The 23,458-nt window shown below is 44.8% G+C and overlaps 1 protein-coding gene and 2 non-coding genes across 3 annotated transcripts in view; 2 read left to right on the top strand and 1 right to left on the bottom strand.

Moving 5' to 3' along the window:
* LOC126174926 (liprin-beta-1) overlaps nucleotides 1-23,458 on the top strand; it is a 967,251-nt gene that overhangs the window by 67,025 nt on the left and 876,768 nt on the right. The window lies entirely within an intron of this gene.
* Nucleotides 6,837-6,911, bottom strand: Trnas-cga (transfer RNA serine (anticodon CGA)). The gene has a single exon. It is a non-coding gene; the product is annotated as a tRNA-Ser (tRNA).
* Nucleotides 7,035-7,109, top strand: Trnas-cga (transfer RNA serine (anticodon CGA)). Its single transcript has one exon. It is a non-coding gene; the product is annotated as a tRNA-Ser (tRNA).

The following is a 23,458-nucleotide window of genomic DNA, read 5'->3' as shown; positions in this document are numbered from 1 at the left end:
GGTTCAACATTTCTAGCCAGTTTTAAGTTACATCATTTCAGGTTATTGGATCTTCATTGATTTCATCCCATTTAACCCAAACATTTCAATTCATGTAATACAATTAATATACATTGCATGGAATATGCGCATCTCTTAGGCGTTTTGCAGTGATGCAAATTGCTCACGGTGTGACGTATGCATCGGCATCTAGACACCGCAAGTCATCTTACGGTGTATGGCGAAGAGAATTCCGTGTACTACTGTCACTGTTCTTTTCCCGAGATCGTGTCTGTGTGTGTGTGTGTGTGTGTGTGTGTGTGTGGAGAGAGAGGGGCCCGTAGGAAGGTACAGTCTCGGAATTTTTAACAGTAAACCCCACCGCGCTGGACGACGCTTGTGTTGTAGCGTCTGCCATAGGAGTTACATTAGCGTCTCCATTAAGTTTTAGCGCTTCCGTAACGAACCGTTGGGAAAGGGCCCTGCTCGTCGTTCCCATGACGCATTACGGAAGTTCCCTTCCTTTTCTTTTTTTTTAATATTTCATTTGACAAGTGGCAGGAAAAAAGCAGTGCAGCTTTGCAAATTGCAAATACAGTACATGTCAAATAGTTGTTACGATTATAAATATTCATTCCCTAAACCTCGTATATCTGTGTCTTATGCGTTAGAGCTATACTGTAATTTGAGATGATGTCAGTATTTTAAAGAGCATGTTACATACGAATGTCGATGGAGTTGTTGTAAAGGTTATTCGGAAAAGCAAAATGTACATGGACGCAAACTTCTCTCAAATATTCCATAAATACATATCTATGAACACTGTGCTTTTGTGAAATATAATTTACAAGGGCATAAGAAGTATTGCGACATTCACAATAAGGAGAATTCAAGAATCGTAATTGGTGAAAATGTGCTGGAAAGTATCGGTGATTGAAGCATCCGAATTACACCCGGTATTAATTTCCTCTTCCCCCCGTTAACCATGGACCTTGCCGTTGGTGGGGAGGCTTGAGTGCCTCAGCGATACAGATAGCCGTACCGTAGGTGCAACCACAACGGAGGGATATCTGTTAAGAGGCCAGACAAACGCGTGGTTCCTGAAGAGGGGCAGCAGCCTTTTCAGTAGTTGCAGGGGCAACAGTCTGGATGATTGACTGATCTGGCCTTGTAACACTAACCAAAACGGCCTTGCTGTGCTGGTACTGCGAACGGCTGAAAGCAAGGGGAAACTACAGCCGTAATTTTCCCCAAGGGCATGCAGCTTTACTGTATGATTAGACCATGACGTCCTCTTGGGTAAAATATTCCGGAGGTAAAATAGTCCCCCATTCGGATCTCCGGGCGGGCACTACTCAAGAGGACGTCGTTATGAGGAGAAAGAAAACCTGGCGTTCTACGGATCGGAGCGTGGAATGTCAGATCCCTTAATCGGGCAGGTAGGTTAGAAAATTTAAAAAGGGAAATGGATAGGTTAAAGTTAGATATAGTGGGAATTAGTGAAGTTCGGTGGCAGGAGGAACAAGACTTTTGGTCAGGCGAATACAGGATCATAAATACAAAATAAAATAGGGGTAATGCAGGAGTAGCTTTCATAATGAATAGGAAAATAGGAGTGCGGGTAAGCTACTACAAACAGCATAGTGAACGCATTATTGTGGCCAAGATAGACACGAAGCCCATGCCTACTACAGTACTACAAGTTTATATGCCAACTAGCTCTGCAGATGACGAAGAAATTGAAGAAATATATGATGAAATAAAAGAAATTATTCAGATAGTCAAGGGAGACGAAAATTTAATAGTCATGGGTCACTGGAATTCGGTAGTAGGAAAAGGGAGAGAAGGAAACGTAGTAGGTGAATATATATTGGGGCTAAGAAATGAAAGAGGAAGCCGCCTGATAGAATTTTGCACAGAGCACAACTTAATCATAGCTAACACTTGGTTCAAGAATCATAAAAGAAGGTTGTATACATGGAAGAAGCATGGAGATACTAAAAGGTATCAGATAGATTATATAATGGTTAGACAGAGATTTAGGAACCAGGTTTTAAATTGTAAGACATTTCCAGGGGCAGATGTGGACTCTGACCACAATCTATTGGGTATGAACTGTAGATTAAAACTGAAGAAACTACAAAAAGGTGGGAATTTAAGGAGGTGGGACCTGGATAAACTGAAAGAACCAGAGGTTGTACAGAGTTTCAGGGAGAGCATAAGGGAACAATTGACAGGAATGGGGGAAAGAAATACAGTAGAAGAAGAATGGGTAGCTTTGAGGGATGAAGTAGTGAAGGCAACAGAGGATCAAGTAGGTAAAAAGACAAGGGCTAGTAGAAATGCTTGGGTAAAAGAAGAAATATTGAATTTAATTGATGATAGGAGGAAATATAAAAATGCAGTAAATGAAGCAGGCAAAAAGGAATACAAAAGTCTCAAAAATGAGATCGACAGGAAGTGCAAAATGGCTAAGCAGGGTGGCTAGAGGACAAATGTAAGGATGTAGAGGCTTATCTCACTAGGGGTAAGATAGATACTGCCTACAGGAAAATTAAAGAGACCTTTGGAGAAAAGAGAACCACTTGTATGAATATCAGAAGCTGAGATGGAAACCCTGTTCTAAGCAAAGAAGGGAAAGCAGAAAGGTGGAAGGAGTATATAGAGGGTCTATACAAGTGCGATGTACTTGAGGACAGTATTATGGAAATGGAAGAGGATGTAGATGAAGATGAAATGGGAGATACTGCACTGAAAGACCTGAGTCAAAACAAGGCCCCGAGAGTAGACAACATTCCATTAGAACTACTGACGGCCTTGGGAGAGCCAGTCCTGACGAAACTCTACCATCTGGTGAGCAAGATGTATGAGACAGGCGAAATATCTTCAGACTTCAAGAAGAATATAATAATTCCAATCCCAAAAAAAGCAGGTGTTGACAGATGTGAAAATTACCGAACAGTCAGTTGAATAAGCCACAGCTGCAAAATACTAACGCGAATTCTTTACAGACGAATGGAAAAACTAGTAGAAGCCGACCTCGGGGAAGATCAGTTTTGATTCCGTAGAAATAATGGAACACGTGAGGCAATACTCACCCTACGACTTATCTTAGAAGCTAGATTAAGGAAAGGCAAACGTACGTTTCTAGCACTTGTAGACTTAGAGAAAGCGTTTGACAATGTTGAGTGGAATACTCTCTTTCAAATTCTGAAGGTGGCAAGGGTAAAATACAGGGAGCGAAAGGCTATTTACAATTTGTACAGAAACCAGATGGCAGTTATAAGAGTCCAAGGGCATGAAAGGGCAGCAATGGTAAGCAATGGTTGGGAAGGGAGTGAGACAGGGTTGTAGCCTATCCCCAATGTTATTTAATCTTTATATTAAGCAAGCAGTGAAAGAAACAAAAGAAAAATTCGGTGTAGGTATTAAAATCCATGGAGAAGTAATAAAAACTTTCAGGTTTGCCGATGACATTGTAATTCTGTCAGAGACAGCAAAGGACTTGGAAGAGCAGTTGAACGGAATGGATAGTGTCTTGAAAGAAGGATATAAGATGAACATCAACAAAAGCAAAACGAGGATAATGGAATGTAGTCGAATTAAGTCGGGTGATGCTGAGGGAATTAGATTAGGAAATGAGACACTTAAAGTAGTAAAGGAGTTTTGTTATTTGGGGAGCAAAATAACTGACGATGGTCGAAGTAGAGAGGATATCAGATGTAGACTGGCAATGGCAAGGAAAGCGTTTCTGAAGAAGAGAAATTTGTTGGCATCGAATATAGATTTAAGTGTCAGGAAGTCATTTCTGAAAGTATTTGTATGGAGTGTGGCCATGTATGGAAGTGAAACATGGACGATAACTAGTTTGGACAAGAAGAGAATAGAAGCTTTCGAAATGTGGTGCTACGGAAGAATGCTGAAGATTAGATGGGTAGATCACATAACTAATGAGGAGGTATTGAATAGGATTGGGGAGAAGAGAAGTTTGTGGCACAACTTGACTAGAAGAAGGGATCGGTTGGTAGGACATGTCCTGAGGCATCAAGGGATCACCAAATTAGTATTGGAGGGCAGCGTGGAGGGTAAAAATCGTAGAGGGAGACCAAGAGATGAATACACTAAGCAGATTCTAAAGGATGTAGGTTGCAGTAGGTACTGGGAGATGAAGAAGCTTGCACAGGACAGAGTAGCATGGAAAGCTGCATCAAACCAGTCTCAGGACTGACGACCACAACAACAACAATTAATGTCCTGAGAACTTTCTATTGTTGAACCAAGGTTCACAAATTATAAACCTTATAATGGCTTTTTGTCTCGAAGCATATCATTCACCTTAATAGATATAGCTAAATTGTGGTAGTCTTTCCAATTCATATTTTATTTTTTCCTCGGTCCTCTGGTTACACTCTAATTTAGTAACTGATCTGTGACGGAAAATTCCTGATGCTGTTACAGACCTTGCTACCTGATATTCATGTTCATTGGGAGAAATTCCCGAGTGTGGGGGATCCAAATGAAAGAATAGATAATTCTTGTACGCGTCACTATAACTATAATTTCTACTGTATATTTGTTCCTATCGTAGTTCCACTTTGGACGTTCTGTGACTTCAATAACACGTGATATAACTGCAATGTTGTGATGTTCTGTTTGATTACCAAATATTCGTGCTTGTTTGACGGCTATTACATCTGCGATGTAAATTGTTTCAATTAGATTCCATATGAACGGAAATTACAATGGAATGCCTATTTCACTTGAGTTGCATATGTGTTCTGTTGACATTGAGCGTTAGGCAGTGCGTCATTCTGGAATAACTATAGTCTGGTTTAGATTAGCAGACATCTGACGTTTAAGATCCAAAGTTGCGATTTTGTTACGTAAAGTACTATTGCCATCACATCTCTTCGCTCTCTGAGGTCACGGAAAATCTAAAAAAAAATGTCATGTACAAGACCTGTGCTCCATTTATGGTACAGATTTCTCTAGTTTTTATAAGCGTATCAAAAATCTTCTCTTGATTTTAATTAGTGCTAGATTAACGGTTTATTGTGAAACAGGCGGAGTTTTTCCATTCGGGAAACAGCTCTAATTGTATCATATTTCGAAAACTATTGAACTCACTGAAGTACAGGATTATTCATAAGCATACACATCGTAAAAACTTTTGCATCACCCCGTTTCCCAGAACTCCTGAAGATAGACATTGACTGTGGATATTGTATCACAGACACAGTCCCTTTGACTGTTCAGAAATGTCACTAAACCTGCCCAAAGATGTAAACAACCATGCATCAGGAGCGCCTGTTAGACGGAGGGGGTCCGACAGCCGATCAGTTCCAGTCATTCCACCACGAAGGAGGTACACGGCTCGTGTCTTCTGTACTTCATCCATGCCTAGACTGTCAATACTGCGGTTAGATCGCGTCCGCATTGTTACTTTGTGCCAGGAAGGGCTCTCATGAAGGGAAGTGTCCAGGCGTCTCGGAGTGAACCAAAGCGATGTGTTTCAGACATGGGGGGGGGGGGGGGGGGGGATACAGAGAGACAGGAACTGTCGATGAGATGCCTCGCTTAGGCCGCCCAAGGGCTACTACTGGAGGGGATGACCGCTACCTACGGATTAGGGCTCGGAGGAATGCTGACAGTAAAGCCACCATGTTGAATAATGCTTTTCGTGCAGCTACAGGACGTCGTGTTACGACTCAAACTGTGCCCAATAGGAAGCATGATGCGCAACTTCACTCCAGACGTCCATGGCGAGGTCCATCTTTGCAACAACAACAACATGTAGCGCAGTACAGATGGGTCCAACTACATGCCGAATGGACTGCACGTTCTCTTCACCGATGAGTGTCACATATGCCTTCAACCAGACAATGGTCGGAGACGTGTTTGGAGGCAACCCGGCCAGGCTGAACGTCTTAGACACACTGTCCAGCGAGTGCAGCAAGGTGGAGTGTCCCTGTTGTTTTGTGGTGGCATTATGTGGGGCCGACGTACACCGCTGGTGGTCATGGAAGGCGCTGTAACGGCTGTAGGATACGTGAATGCCATCCTCCGACCGATAGTACAACCATATCGGCAGCATATTGGCGAGGCATTAGTCTTCATGGACGACAATTCGTGCCCCCATCGTGCACATCTTGTGAATGACTTCCTTCAGGATAACGACATCGCTCGATTGGAGTGGCCAGCATGTTCTCCAGAGGTGAACTCTATCGCACATGCCTGAGCTAGATTGAAAAGGGCTGTTTATGGACGATGTGACCCGCTAACCACTCTGAGGGATCACCGTTGCGGAGTGGGACAGTCTGGACCAACAGTGCCTTGATGAACTTGTTGATACTATGCAACGACGAATACAGGCATGCATCAGTGCAAGAGGACGTGCTAATGGGTATTAGATGTACCAGTTTGTACATGAATCTGGACCACCACCTCTGAATGTCTCGCTGTATGGTGGTACAACACGCAATGTGTGCCAGAATGAGATTTTCACTCTGCAGCGGAGTGTGCGCTGATATGAAACTTCCTGGCAGATTAAAACTGTGTGCCCGACCGAGACTCGAACTCGGGACCTTTGCCTTTCGCGGGCAAGTGCTCTACCAACTGAGCTACCGAAGCACGACTCACGCCCGATACTCACAGCTTTACTTCTGCCAGTACCTCGTCTCCTACCTTCCAAACTTAACAGAAGCTCTCCTGCGAATCTTGCAGAACTAGCACTCCTGAAAGAAAGGATATTGCGGAGACATGGCTTAGCCGCAGCCTAGGGGATGTTTCCAGAATGAGATTTTCACTCTGCAGCGGAGTGTGCGCTGATATGAAACTTCCTGGCAGATTAAAACTGTGTGCCCGACCGAGACTCGAACTCGGGACCTTTGCCTTTCGCGGGCAAGCGCTCTACCAACTGAGCTACCGAAGCACGACTCACGCCCGGTACTCACAGCTTTACTTCTGCCAGTACCTCGTCTCCTACCTTCCAAACTTTGGAAGGTAGGAGACGAGGTACTGGCAGAAGTAAAGCTGTGAGTACCGGGCGTGAGTCGTGCTTCGGTAGCTCAGTTGGTAGAGCGCTTGCCCGCGAAAGGCAAAGGTCCCGAGTTCGAGTCTCGGTCGGGCACACAGTTTTAATCTGCCAGGAAGTTTCACGCAATGTGTGGTTTTCATGACCAATTAATCGTGCGGAAATGATGTTTATGTTGATTGCTGTTCCAGTTTTCTGTACAGCTTCCGGAACTATTGGCACCGAGGTGATGCAAACCTTTTTTTGATGTGTGTATATAGGAGATATCCGAAGAGTAGTGTGTGAAAACTAGAGACAGGGAATAGACAAATATCAGTGGCTAGAGGATCTCCCCAAGTTTATAACTCACATTACAGGTGCTCAGTACGGGTATCGTTTTTGAGTCGGTTAACTTCAGTATGTGCTTGCGTTCACAACCACTTGAGCCTGCTTTGGACATCTGTTCACTGAGTTGCCTATCCGCAGGCTAGAACTGATTCGTTGCGCCAGTATGGAGCGGGAGGTTTCTCTACACACCTGTCCCTAATGCACCTATCCCACGGCGCGCATTACAGATCGAAACCTGGAGCGATACTCTATTCACTGATATGTCATTTTTCGATAAGTCTTTTGAGTTTTCGTGCTGTCGCCTTCTGAAATCTCAGAGGTACTTGTCAGTACTTCGCAACAGCAAGTAAATCCTACTAGAAATGCCGTAAAAACTCCGATGTCACTTATGTTGCAGCGCTCTGTAGCCCATCTATACCCCTCTGTTGACTACTTTCATGGCACCCGCAAGTATACGTTACACAAATCTACCGCAACGACTAACTGGGTTCTGGTACGCGGCGGAAGTGGTAACATAGTGGTAGCTGACTGTGGTATATTGATGGCGTGTGTTGTTCAGCTCAGTGGCTGCCAGATGCAAATTAATCAGAATCTCATGTTGCTGAATAGGCGAAGAAGCCACCAACTTGGCCTTATACAGTGACAGAAAAAAGAAGGAATTATCGAAACGGGACAGAAATCGGAAGATTTGATGTACATGTACAAAGAAACAAATGATTACAATTCCAGAAAAATTGAACGGTGTATTCAGGAGAAAGAGTTTCACAAACTAAGCAAGTCAGCAACGCGTTGTTTCAACGCTGGCCCTTATGCAAGTAATTATTTGGCTTGACATTGATTGATAGACTTGTTGCATATGCCTCTGAGGGACAACGCGCCAAATTCTGTCCAATTGGCGCGTTAGATCGCCAAAATCCCGACCTGATTGGAGGGCCCTCTCCGTGATGCTCCAAACGTTCTCAATTGAGGAGAGATTCGGTGATATTTCTGGCCAAGGTAGGTTTTGACAAGCACGAAGACAAGGTGGGAGAAACTCTCGCCGTGTGCGGGTGGGCATTACCTTGCTGAAATGTAAGCCGAGGATGGCTTGACGTGAAAGGCAACAAAACGGGGCGTAGAATATCGTCGACTTGCCGCTGTGCTGTAAGAGTGCCCCAGATGACTACCAAAGGAGACCTGCTGTGAAACAAAATGGCACCTCAGGCCATCGCTCCTGGCTGTTGGACTCTATGGCGGGAGACAGTTTGGACGGGGCGTCTTCAGACACGTCTTCGTAGGTCATTGGGACTCATCACTGAAGACAATTCTACTCCAGTCAATGAGATTCCAGGCCGAATATTGCCCATACCACGGGCTTGTTGGTGCGTAGAGGTCAGTGGTAGTCGGCGCAAGGGGCGCCGTAAGCTCAGCTCCCTTTCTGTGAGCCGCCTATTCGTGGTACTGAAGGACCAGTTGCACGTCGAATCGATGATAATGATGAATCTGAGGCTCTGAATGCCTCTCTGACGACTGCTCAGTTCTCACATTCTGTCGCCTCTCTAAATCGACAGCTTTCTTGTCGAAGCTGTGTTTCTTGACGCTGTGCCCGGCCGTCTTTCACCCATAACTGCTAACATCTTCGAATAGTGGCATCGCTCCCATTCAAAAGTCGAGCAATTCGCCCATTAATCCAACCGTCTGCGAGGCATAGTTACTATCGAACTGAGTACACGGAATGAAATTCGCAAAGACTTTATGCCCTGATATAGATATACCTCCCGTTTACTATCTTTACCAGCTGCGCAGTGAAATTACGATAGTATGTCATATATTCACCCATTGGCCGCCGAAGTTGACGGTTTTTAAATTTTCCTCCGATACCTCTGTATCAATTTGTGACCAATTTGCATAGCTGATTCTTGGCGCGTCGATGTGTTTGAGTGTATTTTAAGAAGATACACACATGCCAGACACCAGCCCCAGCAATCTCTCCGGCACGAAAATCCGTAATTCTAGTAGTTCACAGTGATGACCTTCTGGAAGCCCAGCTTTTAAACCCTCGCGCGCACAGGTTGTTTGTCACTCGCTCCACCCCACTGCAGCCGCGTAATGCCGCAGCGTGAAGTCTTTCGAAAACTTTTTAGAGAACACATGCAGTTCTACGTGAAAAATACCAAGCACTGTGAGAACGTAATACATCAACCTCAGGCACAAACACGGCGAGTTAGAAGAAAGGTACAGGCTTTGACGGGTGATAGTATTAGTGATTTTGAACAAAAAACTTCAAATGAACACACACCCTTTTGTTAACGGTATCCGACATAGAGCATTTTGAAAAACACGGGCGCCAGTCGCATGTCTTCCTTCACCAGCACTGACACGCGAATACAACCAAAGCGGCACTAGGCGACGCAGTGTTGTCTTTAGTGACGATTTCAATGCGCGCTTCACTTGCACGTTCCGCACGACCAGTGATACAGTTTTGTCAGTGAAACGTATCCTGGGCTTTGGATCGGTCGCCGTGTAGTCATTTCTTGGCCACAGATGTCACCCGGTCTTACTCCATTAGATTACTGTTTGTGGGGTTGCCTTAAGAGCGAAGTCTACAAGCGCGGAGTGGGTTCAAAGGAAGAACTTACCGCTCGTGTTCTACGAGGTGCATACAAGTTCTAAAACCTCCAATTTTTTTTCTCCGGACTGGAAAGAGATAGAAACATGCGCATTGTTTTAAAATGAGGCCGCGTTCATTGTCAATACGTCCCAGAGATGCCCGCACCGTACGGCAGATGGAATTTTACCGCCAGCGGCGAGAATGAGAACTGTTTTAAATAGTTAAAATAGCGACGTTTTCCTTACTTGAACAGCGTGCAATCATTCGTTTTCTGAATTTGTGTGGTATGAAACCAATTGAAATTCATCGACAGTTGAAGGAGAGAGACATGTGGTGATGGAGTTATGGATATGTCGAAAGTGCGTTCGTGGGTGCGACAGTTTAATGAAAGCAGAACATCGTGTGACAACAAACCGAAACAACCTCGGGCTCGCACAAGCCGGTCTGACGACATGATCGAGAAAGTGGAGAGAATTGTTTTGGGGGATCGCCGAATGACTGTTGAACAGATCGCCTCCAGAGTTGGCATTTCTCTGGGTTCTGTGCACACAATCCTGCATGACGACCTGAAAATGCGAAAAGTGTCGTCCAGGTTGGTGCCACGAATGCTGACGGACGACCACATGGCTGCCCGTGTGGCATGTTGCCAAGCAATGTTGACGCGCAACGACAGCATGAATGGGACTTTCTTTTCGTCGGTTGTGACAATGGATGAGACGTGGATGCCATTTTTCAATCCAGAAACAAAGCGCCAGTCAGCTCAATGGAAGCACACAGATTCACCGCCACCAAAAAAATTTCGGGTAACCGCCAGTGCTGAAAAAATGATGGTGCCCATGTTCTGGGACAGCGAGGGCGTAATCCTTACCCATTGCGTTCCAAAGGGCACTACGGTAACAGGTGCATCCTACGAAAATGTTTTGAAGAACAAATTCCTTCCTGCACTGCAACAAAAACCTCCGGGAAGGGCTGCGCGTGTGCTGTTTCACCAAGACAACGCGCCCGCACATCGAGCTAACGTTACGCAACAGTTTCTTCGTGATAACAACTTTGAAGTGATTCCTCATGCTCCCTACTCACCTGACCTGGCTCCTAGTGACTTTTGGCTTTTTCCAACAATGAAAGACACTCTCCGTGGCCGCACATTCACCAGCCGTGCTGCTACTGCCTCAGCGATTATCCAGTGGTCAAAACAGACTCCTAAAGAAGCCTTCGCCGCTGCCATGGAATCATGGCGGCAGCGTTGTGAAAAATGTGTACGTCTGCAGGGCGATTACGTCGAGAAGTAACGCCAGTTTCATTCATTTCGGGTGAGTAGTTAATTAGAAAAAAAATCGGAGGCCTTAGAACTTGAATGCACCTCGTAGATGGCTGTGCTCAGGTAAAGCACCGTACGAATGAACTCAGATCAGCAATCCAGCAGCTGCAACCCAATAGCTGTGAAATGCATTGCAGTTGACGATGACCTGTTTTAACATCTCTTATGGGGAAATGTATACAATTAAACAAAATGTTAGATCACAGTGTTTCATTTACTATAACCTGCATTTGTCCTGTTCCTCATTATATTCAGTAGTTTCTTTGGAAACTCATAAGAACAGGACATATGTTCGTATCACGTTTTTTTGTTCAGAAGCCCTAGTACTATCACCTCTCAAAGCATGTACCTTTCCTCCTGACTCACCATGCTTACGTTCGGTATTAGTTTACCAATATTTTCTTACTGTTATTCTGTAGCTTTATATGCCTCAAAATAAAGTTGAATAAACCTAAGCGACTGAACAATTCTTATGAAATGAAGTTAATGATTTTCTATTTTACAATTTAATCATGACAATCAATTTGGAGAATAAATGTTTTTTACTCCAGTCTTTGATCACAATATGAATTTTTTAGACGATGACCGGTTTCAGTCCGTAATGACCATCCTCAGATCTTTTTTACACCATGTCCTAAAGTGATAAGGCCATGGTGTAAAAAAGATCTGAGGATGGTCATTACGGACTCAAGCCGGTCATCGTCTAAAGAATTCATATTGTGGTCAAAGACTGGAATAAAAAAAAAAAAATTTGACAGTATTGGATCATTGTTTGTATACGCGACCATGTCGCAGTTGGTGAAACTTTGGAGAATAGCTTGTCACCTGAAAATGTACTTCACTTTAACAGTGCCAGCTTTAAAATCCAAAGAACATAATACAAAACAGCTATGTTGATAATTAAATAGCGCTGCGCTACTTCTTTAATGACACACTCATTCGTGTCATTCATTTACGCGCCCTTTATGAATCGCAACATAAAAATGTTCAAAGCAGAGAGATCTCTGGCACCAGCGCAGGTTAGAAATAGCCCACTTTGACGGAATGATGTTTCACAAACATCTTACTCTACTGTTCAGTACTTTGGGCTCGGACCTTAAGCGGATGTAGTAGGACGTAGCGAGTGAAAACCGGTGCGCGCGCAGATTTAAAAGCTGTACTTTCAGGTCGTAACTGGGTACTATCAGAAAAAAATATGGTCGAAATTTCAGCGCGAGATCGATTGCTGGGACTGATATCGTGCAAGTGTGCTTTTTTTAACGTAAAATATGAGGTGAAGGTGGTGCTGTTACCTTGTCAGTGCGGCAGACATGTGCGACTAACAAGTGCGTGCGTGACGGATGAGTGGTGGTTGTGGAGTGCAGTATCGCTTTCGCCAGGAGCGCCGGAGCGGATGCGTCGCGCGTACACAACGGGCACGCCGCATTGTGTGAGCTGTCGATTGGCGGCAGTCAGCCGTCAGCGCCAGCCGCTTATCTGTGCTGCCGACAGGTGGCGCCTGTGTGTACCGTGCTGTTCTGTGCCGCGCTGCCCAGCGCGCATCGCTTCACCGCCCACCTCGCACGCCGGGCGCCGCGCGGGGGTTGTGAGAGCTCCCGAAGCGGATGCCGCCCACGGCACTCGCCACGTTCTCTCGTTTGGGGTCGCCAGGTCACACACGGCCGTCGCTACAGGTCAGCTCTTTCACATTGTGCGCGGGCGGAGGGAAGCTATCACAGTCACCATGCCTCCCAAACCCCTAAAAGGACCGTACGCTACGGGTAATCATAAAGCTTTAATCGTCATCTCTAAAAAATCAAATTACAGCCACGAAAACCTTCAACGTGACGCATTTTTCCCAATGATGGATCACCTGGCAGAGACTTCGGTTGTAAAAGTCTTCACTTTGGTTGTTCAGCAAACGTTCCACCTCCAAAATCACCTCGTCGTCATCCTTGAAATGCTTTCCACTCCGTGGTCTCTCCACGCGACGAAAGGGTAAAAAGCACTGTGTGCCATGTCAAGAGAATACGGAGGTTGAGCAAAATTTGCTAACCCAAAGAAGCAGCATGTGTGGCTATTATCTGTGCGAAGGACTTGCTTCTTCTTGTGGAGCAAAAACGCCTTCGTGGGCACGTTTCCTCGGCGCTTCGTCTTGACAACTTCCCGTAACTTTCTCAGGAGATTTCGGTAGGTTGCTCCTCTGACGGTTTGCCCCGTTAAGGACATGAACTGAATCAATGGCAAGCCTAAGAATTACGCAGCATCATCTTTCCTGATGATAGTTCGTTCTTTCCTTTTTTCACGATGTCGAGTCCACTTGTTTTCACTGTTTGCTTCGCTCCTTTGTCTCGGTGTCGTAATGATACCCTCAACCCTCCTTCATTGTGATTGCCTGGCTAACGAAGTCATGTACTTTTGCCGTACACAGCTACAACATTGTCGCTGCTGCCTCGGTTCGGCGGGGTGCTTCCTTCACTGTAAGCAGTCACGGAACCCAGCGGTCGACGACCTTTACCACAATCAAAATGTCGTGTAAGACGTTGAAAACTGACCGATGATTGATTTTTCATTTTTTCCATTGTGGCTTTTATTGAAACACGCCTGTCTTCGAGCACTAGTCCCCCTCGTCCTCCCATTTCTCTTACTGTTCCCAGTCCTTCATAGAGGTTCGCTTTATCACTTCTACCTTCGTCATATTGGAAGAGTCTGTGCCACAAACCACTCTGTAATATGATTGTTGTGCATTGTTGCCGTGCATTTCTACTAACTCTGAATTGAATGTTGCAGCATTTTCCCATACAAACTTAATAAATTACCTTACGGAACTCCACTTTTTGTTTCGGCTCCTCAATTGGTGTGGTAATTTCGTTGTGTACCACAATTGATTACATATAAATGCAAATAAAAATAGTTCAGTTACTGTATTTTTTCGAGGCAGTGACTTTTTTTTGTTATATGCAATCATGGGTCACACTGAGATGCCCACACGGAAGTGGAGTTCCTCATGATAGTTCGTGTTAGACATTTGTAGGGGAACAACGCTGCAACAATCAGTTGAGAGTGTAAATGCACGGCACCAGTGCTCCACCGTATTAAAAAGTGGTTAGGTGACGTATATTCTTCCAATGTGCTTAGGAAAGCCTGAATGACGAAGACAGAAGTGGCAGCGCTTACCACTATGAAGAACTGTAGATAGAAAGAGAAATAGGGGCCCCTAGTGCTCAAAGACTTCCACATTTCAATCAAAGCGATAATGTAAAAAGTGAAAAGTAATCATGGATCAGTTTTCAACATCTCGCACAACATTTTGAACATGGTAAAAGTCGTCGCCTGTTGGGTTTGGCTTAAACGATTTCAAGAAACATATTTGATTAACAAGAAAAGTCACAAACACTCTGTACAACGACGTCCCTTGAGTAAACGTTTCTCATATCTGCCCACGACCTTTACAGTTCCCGTGTCGTAGTCAGCGGCCGCCAGTCCATAAGCCAGTTGTTCCCTTCATCCTTTACTACCTCGGCATCACTCGCAAAACGCTTATCGTTCGGGAACGAGTTGAGTTTCGGGGAAAGATGAAAATCGCCAGGAGCAAGGTGCGAACTATATAGTGGACGAACCAAAATTTTCCGTCCACCTTAATCCAGCGAGCCTGTGGTCGCAGCAGCAGTGCAGAGGCGGGCGTTGCCGTCAAGGAGCATATCGCGATAATGTATTCCGAGCGTACGTGTTCCTATTGCATGTCGAATTTTCTTGGAGCGTCACGATCTGCATTCTTCGTCATACCTTTTAGCGCGAAATTCACTAAGACAACAGTCTTATGATCCTAAAAAAATGTTCGCCGTGAGTTTTCCCTTTGAGTTTTTTGTGTAGTGAGGGATGATGCCACTCGGAGTTTGGAGCTTGGTTCCTGGGCTGAAGTCAGACACCTATGTCTCTTTAGCAGTAACAGTTTGATCGAGAGAAGCATTTCGATCTGAGAAATACCGCGTCAGAAGTGTCAATGCTGTAGCCATTGTTTGTGTTTTTCGTCGATCACTCAGTTGCCAGCGGACCCATCACGCGCAAAATTTGCTACAGCCAAGCTGTTCGGACACTATTTCACCAATCAGAGAACTAAAGATAGTTCGGTAAGATATGCCTGTCTCGGCTAGGGTTACGCGTCTGTCTTGCACGATTTCCTTGTTCGCTCTATTCCTCAAATCTTCTGTTACGAGTGACGGACGTGAGGGAGTCCTTTCATCGTGCGCCAGTTGTTCGCCGATTGTTGAACGTTTCGTACCAATTTCTCCGTTTTATTTCGTTTCTTACTGTATTGCCATACACTTTCTGTATTTGGCACTAAATTTCTGCAAGTTTCTGCTGGTTAGCATTCAAAAAACTGGCCTCAGAGCCAGCGGATCTTTGTATCTGAGTTTAATTTTTAACGACAACAAAAAAATTTGGAATTGCGCCTCATCGCTAAAGATAACATTCCTCCCAAAATTGTCATCCACATTTTAGTTTTCCGATACCGAATTGATGAATTCGCGCCCGGCGTAAGTGGTAGGCTCAGTGTAGTTGTTGCACCAGTTGAACATCGTAAGGGTGTAGATGGAGATCCTTAGATGGAGATCTTCAACCATAATTCGCTGATTGGTGCTTCCCAAAATTTCAGTTCTTGTGATCTGCGGCGAATGGGGGTTCGGAAACTTTGGACTAAACTCTCGTTTGCTGAGGCAACATTTTATCAAACCGGCCAGTAGGATGTCGCATTATTGTCATATCGTCAGCTTCTGAAACATTTTCCTCAGACTGTACAACTTTTTATTCGTCGAATCGTCGACGAATCGGATACGCTCCACCGTCCGAAAATTTTGTACAGTTTGCGAAATATCTCCAAAGAACTTATATTTTTAATAAGTTGGGACGATAAAGCGTTATCCGACGGTAAAGCGATTCACTTTCACAAACCGCAACACCTCTAAACAATATCTGATTAGTAGCAAACGTTGCTAAGCGGTCGGAACGAAAACGGCACGCAATTTAAATTCTGCATTTTTATTGGGACGTCGTGTGTAATTCATTACTAGAAGTGAAAGAAACGTAACAAGTCCTAGAACTGACCAGATATTGAACCTCGAACTTTAGGATTTGTTATCTGATCCACTTAGTGAATCATCTCTATGGAGCTCTTTATTACTCAGTCGACAGTTATTAAGATATTGATATCAAAGAATTTCATTTCCCTGGAAGGGGAAGGCAAACATAACTGCCACCACTCATTTTCTGCACTTTCGTTTTGCATCTTGTTTTATGTTCTTTCGACAAGTACGCTTTTGCCGTGAACAGATAATAGTAGCGCCGATGGCTATTTCCGTTGCACGGGCGTTGTTTACGTTCGCCGACAGTGGGATGTACTCTGTCTTTGCTTTTGTCGGGCGTTTCTTTCTTGCGTGGAATACCTGGCGGCCTTCGTTAACCTCGACCGTCTGTCGCGGGTACAGCTGTTCAGCTCTCGTGAATGCGAGCTGTGTTGTCGCTTGGCCCATTCACATGTCCCACACTTTGCAGTCCACGGAGAAGCACGTATTGTCACCATGCCGTGGCTCTTCTTTTCCCTCGAATTGCGTACAAGGAGAAAGTTTGTACGCATTTAATCGTGGAAACGCCTGGGTATCTAGAATGTTGTGAACGACCTAACCAATCGTTAAAAAAACATTCTCTCGCCACATATGGAGCTATGTATGCAAAAAAATGCTGCAGTACAACATGAAGACTGCATGCTTGCATTAAAGCGGCGGTTGAACTTACCGAACATCTGCTTATAGGATGGACAACTCTGTCTACAGCAGCCGGCCGGAGTGGCCGAGCGGTTCTAGGCGCTACAGTCTGGAACCGCGCGACCGCTACGGCCGCAGGTTCGAATCCTGCCTCGGGCATGGATGTGTGTGATGTCCTTAGGTTAGTTAGGTTTAAGTAGTTCTAAGTTCTAGGGCACTGATGACGTCAGAAGTTAAGTCCCATAGTGCTCAGAGCCATTTGAACTTTTTTTTCGTCTACAGCAGAATTATAAGAAAGTGAAACAAAACGAAGTGGGACCTGTGTTCATATACAATTATGAAAAGACACACGACCATAGTGGAATTTATAGCATCGCTGCCTTTGGTGTGGGAGGTCCTCCGGTACCTCCTCAGATTTTTCTGAGGTATGGAGACCTGGAAGAGGGTCCACAGCCTCGTGAGGCCAAATGATGACTACTTGACTAAAAAAGCAGTTTCATCATCCGGAGTCATCTGCTGGCAATAACGGCTGGAGGGGTTGGCAATATGCTGATCACATGTCCCATGATCATAGGGGTGCTCCTCGTATTGCCCTGTAGGCAGCAGTTGACCAGTCGGAACAGGTTGTTTTATGAATTCGACACACCTACCGGGTACCGTGTAACACTCCCTTTCCCCTTTATGACGGCAGCGAAGCTCATAACATGGACCCCAGGAGATAGCACGATTTCCGCCAGCGACTCACGGTATTTAGACGGATCTGAGTCCAAGGGCGTTCATCTCGCTCTATGATGATGATGATTATGATGTTTGGTTTGTGGGGCACTCAGCTGCGCGGTTATCAGCACCCGTACAAATTCCCAATCTTTGCTCAGCCCAATCTCGCCACTTTCATGAATGATGATGAAATGATGAGGACAACACAAACACCCATTCATCTCGAGGCAGGTGAAAATCCCTGACCGCGCTGGGAATCGAACCCGGGACCCCGTGCTCGGGAAGCGAGAACGCGACCGCGAGACCACGAGCTGCGGACATCTCGCTCTATGGCGTTCCGTACTTCCTCATATGATTGATGTCGTGTGTCGGGGCGGTAGAGGAACGGAACACAGGCATCCTCATGCCCGTAGTTCCTTAAAGTATTGTGGTATTACTGGGGAGCGATGGGGCTGACCCATGTTCTTTCTGAAGGTAGAGGAAACCTCAGAGGCGCTATGGGGGAACAAATTTATAAATACACATAGTCTGGCGGTAAGTTCCTGTATCGTTCGCCGGTGAGAGATAACGGCGGACACATTAGGAGTACAGTTTAATCCTAAACCAACATCGCTTACCGCGAAAATACCATCAGCAACTGTTTGAATAGTGCCCTTTTGGGAAGTGATGAGCATCGCATCATATGGTTTTCGACTCACTCGTGTCCTGCCATCGCCGACCTTTTTCCATGCTTAATGTGTCTAATGGCGGTGGTACTATGTCCGTGCCATTCTGTTTGCGTTCGGTGTGTGGTGAGCAGAGCTAAACGGGCGGGGCGGTAGTTTCTGTACCCCATAAATATCGTGCCTGCTCGCTGCTTGTATTAATCGTTCACTCGCAAGCCTTATTTATACTAGACGAATGAAAGTCAGCATAAGCGAGCAACGATTCGCAGACAGTTGGCTAGTGTTCAGTATCATTCTCCAGTATCTATGAACTAGCGTTTATACAGGAGGGAACGGAGGAGAACACGAAACAACGGACATAACGTCCCAACTCAGCAAACGCTTTTTGGAGAAGGTATTATGGACCGAAACAAGAAAAAAAGGTCCTGTTAATATGAACTCTAAAATGAATGCCGTAAGAGCTGTGGGCCCTTTCTCAGTGGAAGAGATGTGTTTCAAAGCAGCCAAGATGAACCAGTACTTATAGTTCTTAAGTTATGCGCTTTGCAATCCTTGTTAACTTTACTTTTTTTGTTTTGGTCCATACTACTACTAAAAAAATATGGAGTACAAAGAGCTTGCAGTACAAGAGACGTGTTTCACGTTACCGAAGATGACCAAGTGGTCGTAGCTGTTACGGTATGCATTGAAGAGGCCGTTTTTGGCATCCATTTTTTTCTTCGTTTCGCCCACACTACCGCCTCTGAGAGTTGCCTGCCTTAACAAGCTTAACAGCAACAGTACAAGTACATGTATTTCAGTGTCAGAAGTATCGGAACAATTTTCACTTGTAACTTTCGACTAGGTCTCTTCCAGACCAGGGTCCCTTACCTCAAATTGATACAAATACACTTCTCATCCCTGAAAGCTTGTAACTTCGTCACGGAATCACCCTGTATAATATTTCTCTTACCCACAACTCTGTGTGTTAGCTCTGCTTTCATTTACGAGTACATAGACGCCCTGAAACAGACGCATCTGCTATCTAAGGTTAACTAGCTTGGCTGCACAGAGAGAGATGTGGGACCGAACGAGGCCATTCGACTTCTATGAACACAGCTACTCCTGTCAGTCATGTCGCCTATAGCCTTCGTAGAGTAAAGAATTAGTAATTGTTCAGTCGTGACTTAACGAATGGCTAGCTGCACTAAGGCCCTCCTAACTGTAGTTAGAGTACGCGATCATATTCGGCAGTGACCCCTATCATCAAGACGCTGTTGCACATGACACCTTATTCTGGTAACTGCGGAATAGATCCCGTACTATATGCACCGTTCCGTAGATTTTTGTGGAGCCTTATCGAAGAAAGCTGTGTATCATTCAGCAGATTACGAGAGCTTTGTGGTTACTTCATCTGTGGATGAAACAAGAATAAGAGGGGTGAGATCAGTTTCGCATTAAAGGAAATGCACTGCACGCAGGAAGTCGCTCCTTGGGAGTAGAGACGTAGACGAATGCTTTCTCCGGGCTGACCTCGTGTGGCGCCGTCGGATGGGTCGGCGCGACGCGCTCCCTGCGGACTGCGGTGATTCCTCTGGCGGCAGCCCCGAAGAAATGGAGTGCGAAAACATGGCTGCGCCCGAGGATTCCCGGCGGCGCCTAAGGCAGTGGCATGGCGGACGTGAACCGGGACGACCTCAGACGCTGGCGCAAGGGGCGGATGCAGCTACGTCACAACTGCTGGCCTGTCTCTTTCCCGTGGTTTCAAAGATAAAATTACATTAAATTCGACATTATACATACTTAATATCTCCTCAAGCAATCACGTTTCAGCGACCAACATGCTGTTCACCTACATCATACTCTGCAAGCCACCTAATAGTATGTAGCGGAGGGTACTTCTCGTATCTCTAACTGAGCCCTTCAACCCTGTTCCACTCGCGAATAACACGTAGAAAGAATGACATCGGTAAGCCTCTGTATTGGCTCTCCTCGTGAGCATTATGTGAGACGTAGGTGGCGAGGAGGGGGGGAAGTAATGTGCTGTCCGACTCTTCCCAGAAAATGCTCTCTCAAAATTTCGGTTGTAAATCTCTCCGTGATGCACAACGTCTGTCTTGTGACGTCTGCCAGTAACTCCGTCGCTCCAGCTAAACGATCCCGTGACGAAACGCATCTCTCTTCGTTGGAGCTTCTCTGTCTCTTCTATCATCCCTACCTGCTAGGGATCCCAGTCAGATGAACAATACTAAAGAGTCGGTCGAACAAGCGCCTTATAAGCCGCTTCCTTCGTGGATGAGCTACATTTCCTTAAGATTCTTTGTATGAATCTGAGTCTGGCACCTACATCTCCCATTAATTGTTTCGTGTGGTCATTTCACTTAACGTCCCTCCGTATAGCAGGGATTCTGTTTATTGCCCAGAAATTATGAAAATATTACAGTATCTGAATGCTTGTAAAATTTTGTCTAAAACTATTTATGCACCTGATGATTATGTTTGCAGTTTCCTCTTAAACGCATCTCTGTACGTATGTTGCGTCAGTGAAATTTAACTACACATTCTTACGGTCCTATTACCTTACAGTTCTTAAGGTTAGAAATCTAATGAAATATGAACAGTTTGAATGACTTTAGGTGAAACGAGTTACTTCTTGTATGGACAGTGTCAAGTGATATACGTACTATACCGAGTGTAAACAAACAGCGTCAGAGACTCCAGTGTCAGTGCCACGTATGACGTCAGGCTGTGAATCCAGAGGGTATTGGCATCTTAGGGCTACTGACTCCTGCCAGAATGAGTGAGTGGAGTTAATTGCGTTCTAACGGCGCAGAGTGTATCCACGAGAATTACATGCCCCCAAGAACACAGAAAGTCCTCGCAACAACGTGCTGCAGCTCGATTATAAGCCACCATTCGTCATATAATAAAATCCCGCACCTCCTTTTCCTAGTTATCCGGAAGTGAACAATTACTTTCCTAACGATTGGATAGTTGGAATAGATACTCTGCATGGGTTGCTTGTTCCCGTGACTTAAATCCTGTACACCTTTTTTAAAAAACTATAAATTGACAGAACAAATTCTCACTAGTATAGCATTTTATTGTAGTATAAGAGACGACTACGAATGACTGCAATATGGAGCGTTTTTATTTGTGATACTGGTACGTCGAAAAAGCAGGATGACTGACGTAACGACAGTACATGATCAGCCGAGTGCCAGAATATCCGTTTCTCTAAAACAAGGTAAATCTCGTTCTCACAATGCAAAGTGTGGGCCTAAGTGGAAAGGCCATGAATTTCATCGAGGTGAAACAGTTGGCCTTGCTACGATTGTGGAAGTTAGAACAGGAATAGTATATGTTACCTATTGTAGGACAGTCTAATCATGAGAACTCAATGATGAATATGTAAGTATGTATGTACTACCGTACATAAATAATTTCTTTTTGACCTTTTCCTATGAGCTCATAATGTAGCTTACAGGTACTGAAAATTACCACTTACAATTCTCTAAAACAAGCAAGAAATGATAGTCTCTTTCAGGTGTCAGTATAGGCAAGAATATCTTTTATCGGTAACTATACGGGGTGATCAGACACAGTCTGAGAAGCTTGTAAGGGGGTTGTAGGGTGGGTTGCGCTGAGAAATAATTGTTAAGAAAAAAATCGATATGTTGCACCGATTCCAAGTTAATTAACGTTGAAGTTAGCAAACCAGGCCGTTGAACGCACAGATTCAAGCGTCCTGATAGAACTAGCGTCAGTTGCTTTCGTAGCGCACGACACAGCTCAGCCTTTGGCTCGGGTTTGATCCTTACTACCGCCCCATGTCCAATTTTTGTATCGCTCTCTTTTAGAAAACGAAACGAAGAATACTTTGGCGGCACCGTCTATGGCGGGCCGCTTGAATTTGCGCTCATAACCGCCTGATTGGCCAAATCCAATGCTAATTATCTCGGAAACGGCACAACGTATATAATTTTTTTAGTAATTATTGCTGAGCACAACTTTCACTACTACGCGCTTACAAACTTTTCATACTCTTTCTGATCACTCTGTGTATTCGATAAGATTTTAAATTCCGAAGTAAGAATAACGGAATTAAGGTGTTAGAATGGGATGTTAAAGGTCACGAAACCTGTACTCAGAAAGGCTATAAAAGAAAAATACGCTTATTTTAAGGAACTGCTAAATTGTGTGTGTGCTAATATTTAACGACTTGCCTGCAGCGGTTTGAATGCAGCCATCTTCACTTTGTCTTTTATGGTTGTCAAACAGTTGGATAAACAATACGTGTAAATTACAGGTATTATATTTCTCGTTGGGATTAAGGTAATTCATATGCAACGTATTGCCAACAACATCGATACACATCATATACCTGCTGGCCCCTTCGTTTACTGCAGCGGTCTGTACATGTTGTAGTTGTTACGCTGGCCGTAAGTTTTTATTTGAGCAAACGAGAACCGTCGGTAGCCACAGGCTCATGTGCTTTCCAAAGGGCACTTGACCGCTGATGTCACCTCCACAGGCGAGATAGCGGATATCCGGTTGCTGTTCAGAGGCCGTCGCCCTGCGCAGCTGCTATTTGCAAAATGTCTGGCCGCCCTGTGTGACACAGCTTGGAGAGACAGCACGCAATAACGTTCAGATCACATTCCCTAGGCATTAATACTTCCTACAGAAGGCGAGAACGACTGTTAGATAAGGGGAAAGTTACTGGAATTTTGTTAGAAGGACATTGGGAAGAGAACTGCAGAACAGTATGTAATTTACGGTACTGAAATTCAGGAAAACTTGTTGTAGCTCCATATGGAGCTCTTTTGCCTAATTGAGTACGGATTCTAGGAGTGATTTCCGCTTGAAACCAAACTCTTTTCGTGCACGATACTCTTTTTGGTACAAATTTGCAGTGACCCGTACGGAATATCGATTAAAGCTATGACTGATGAGTATTTCTCATCTCCGTACATTCATATTCCGACAGATTATGTGGTGGCAGCTCTTACTACATAAAGATAATGATGAATTTTTTTTCAGACTGTCGTATTCGTTTGGCAGGAGCTGTGTGCTGATATAAAATGCCTTTGAGAGGTTAGAACCTCG

Source organism: Schistocerca cancellata, chromosome 3 (assembly GCF_023864275.1).
Source record: "Schistocerca cancellata isolate TAMUIC-IGC-003103 chromosome 3, iqSchCanc2.1, whole genome shotgun sequence".
In the NCBI taxonomy this organism is placed as follows: Eukaryota; Metazoa; Arthropoda; class Insecta; order Orthoptera; family Acrididae; genus Schistocerca; species Schistocerca cancellata.
The sequence above is the reverse complement of the archived record's forward strand: the minus strand, read 5'-3'. Positions and strand labels throughout refer to the sequence as shown.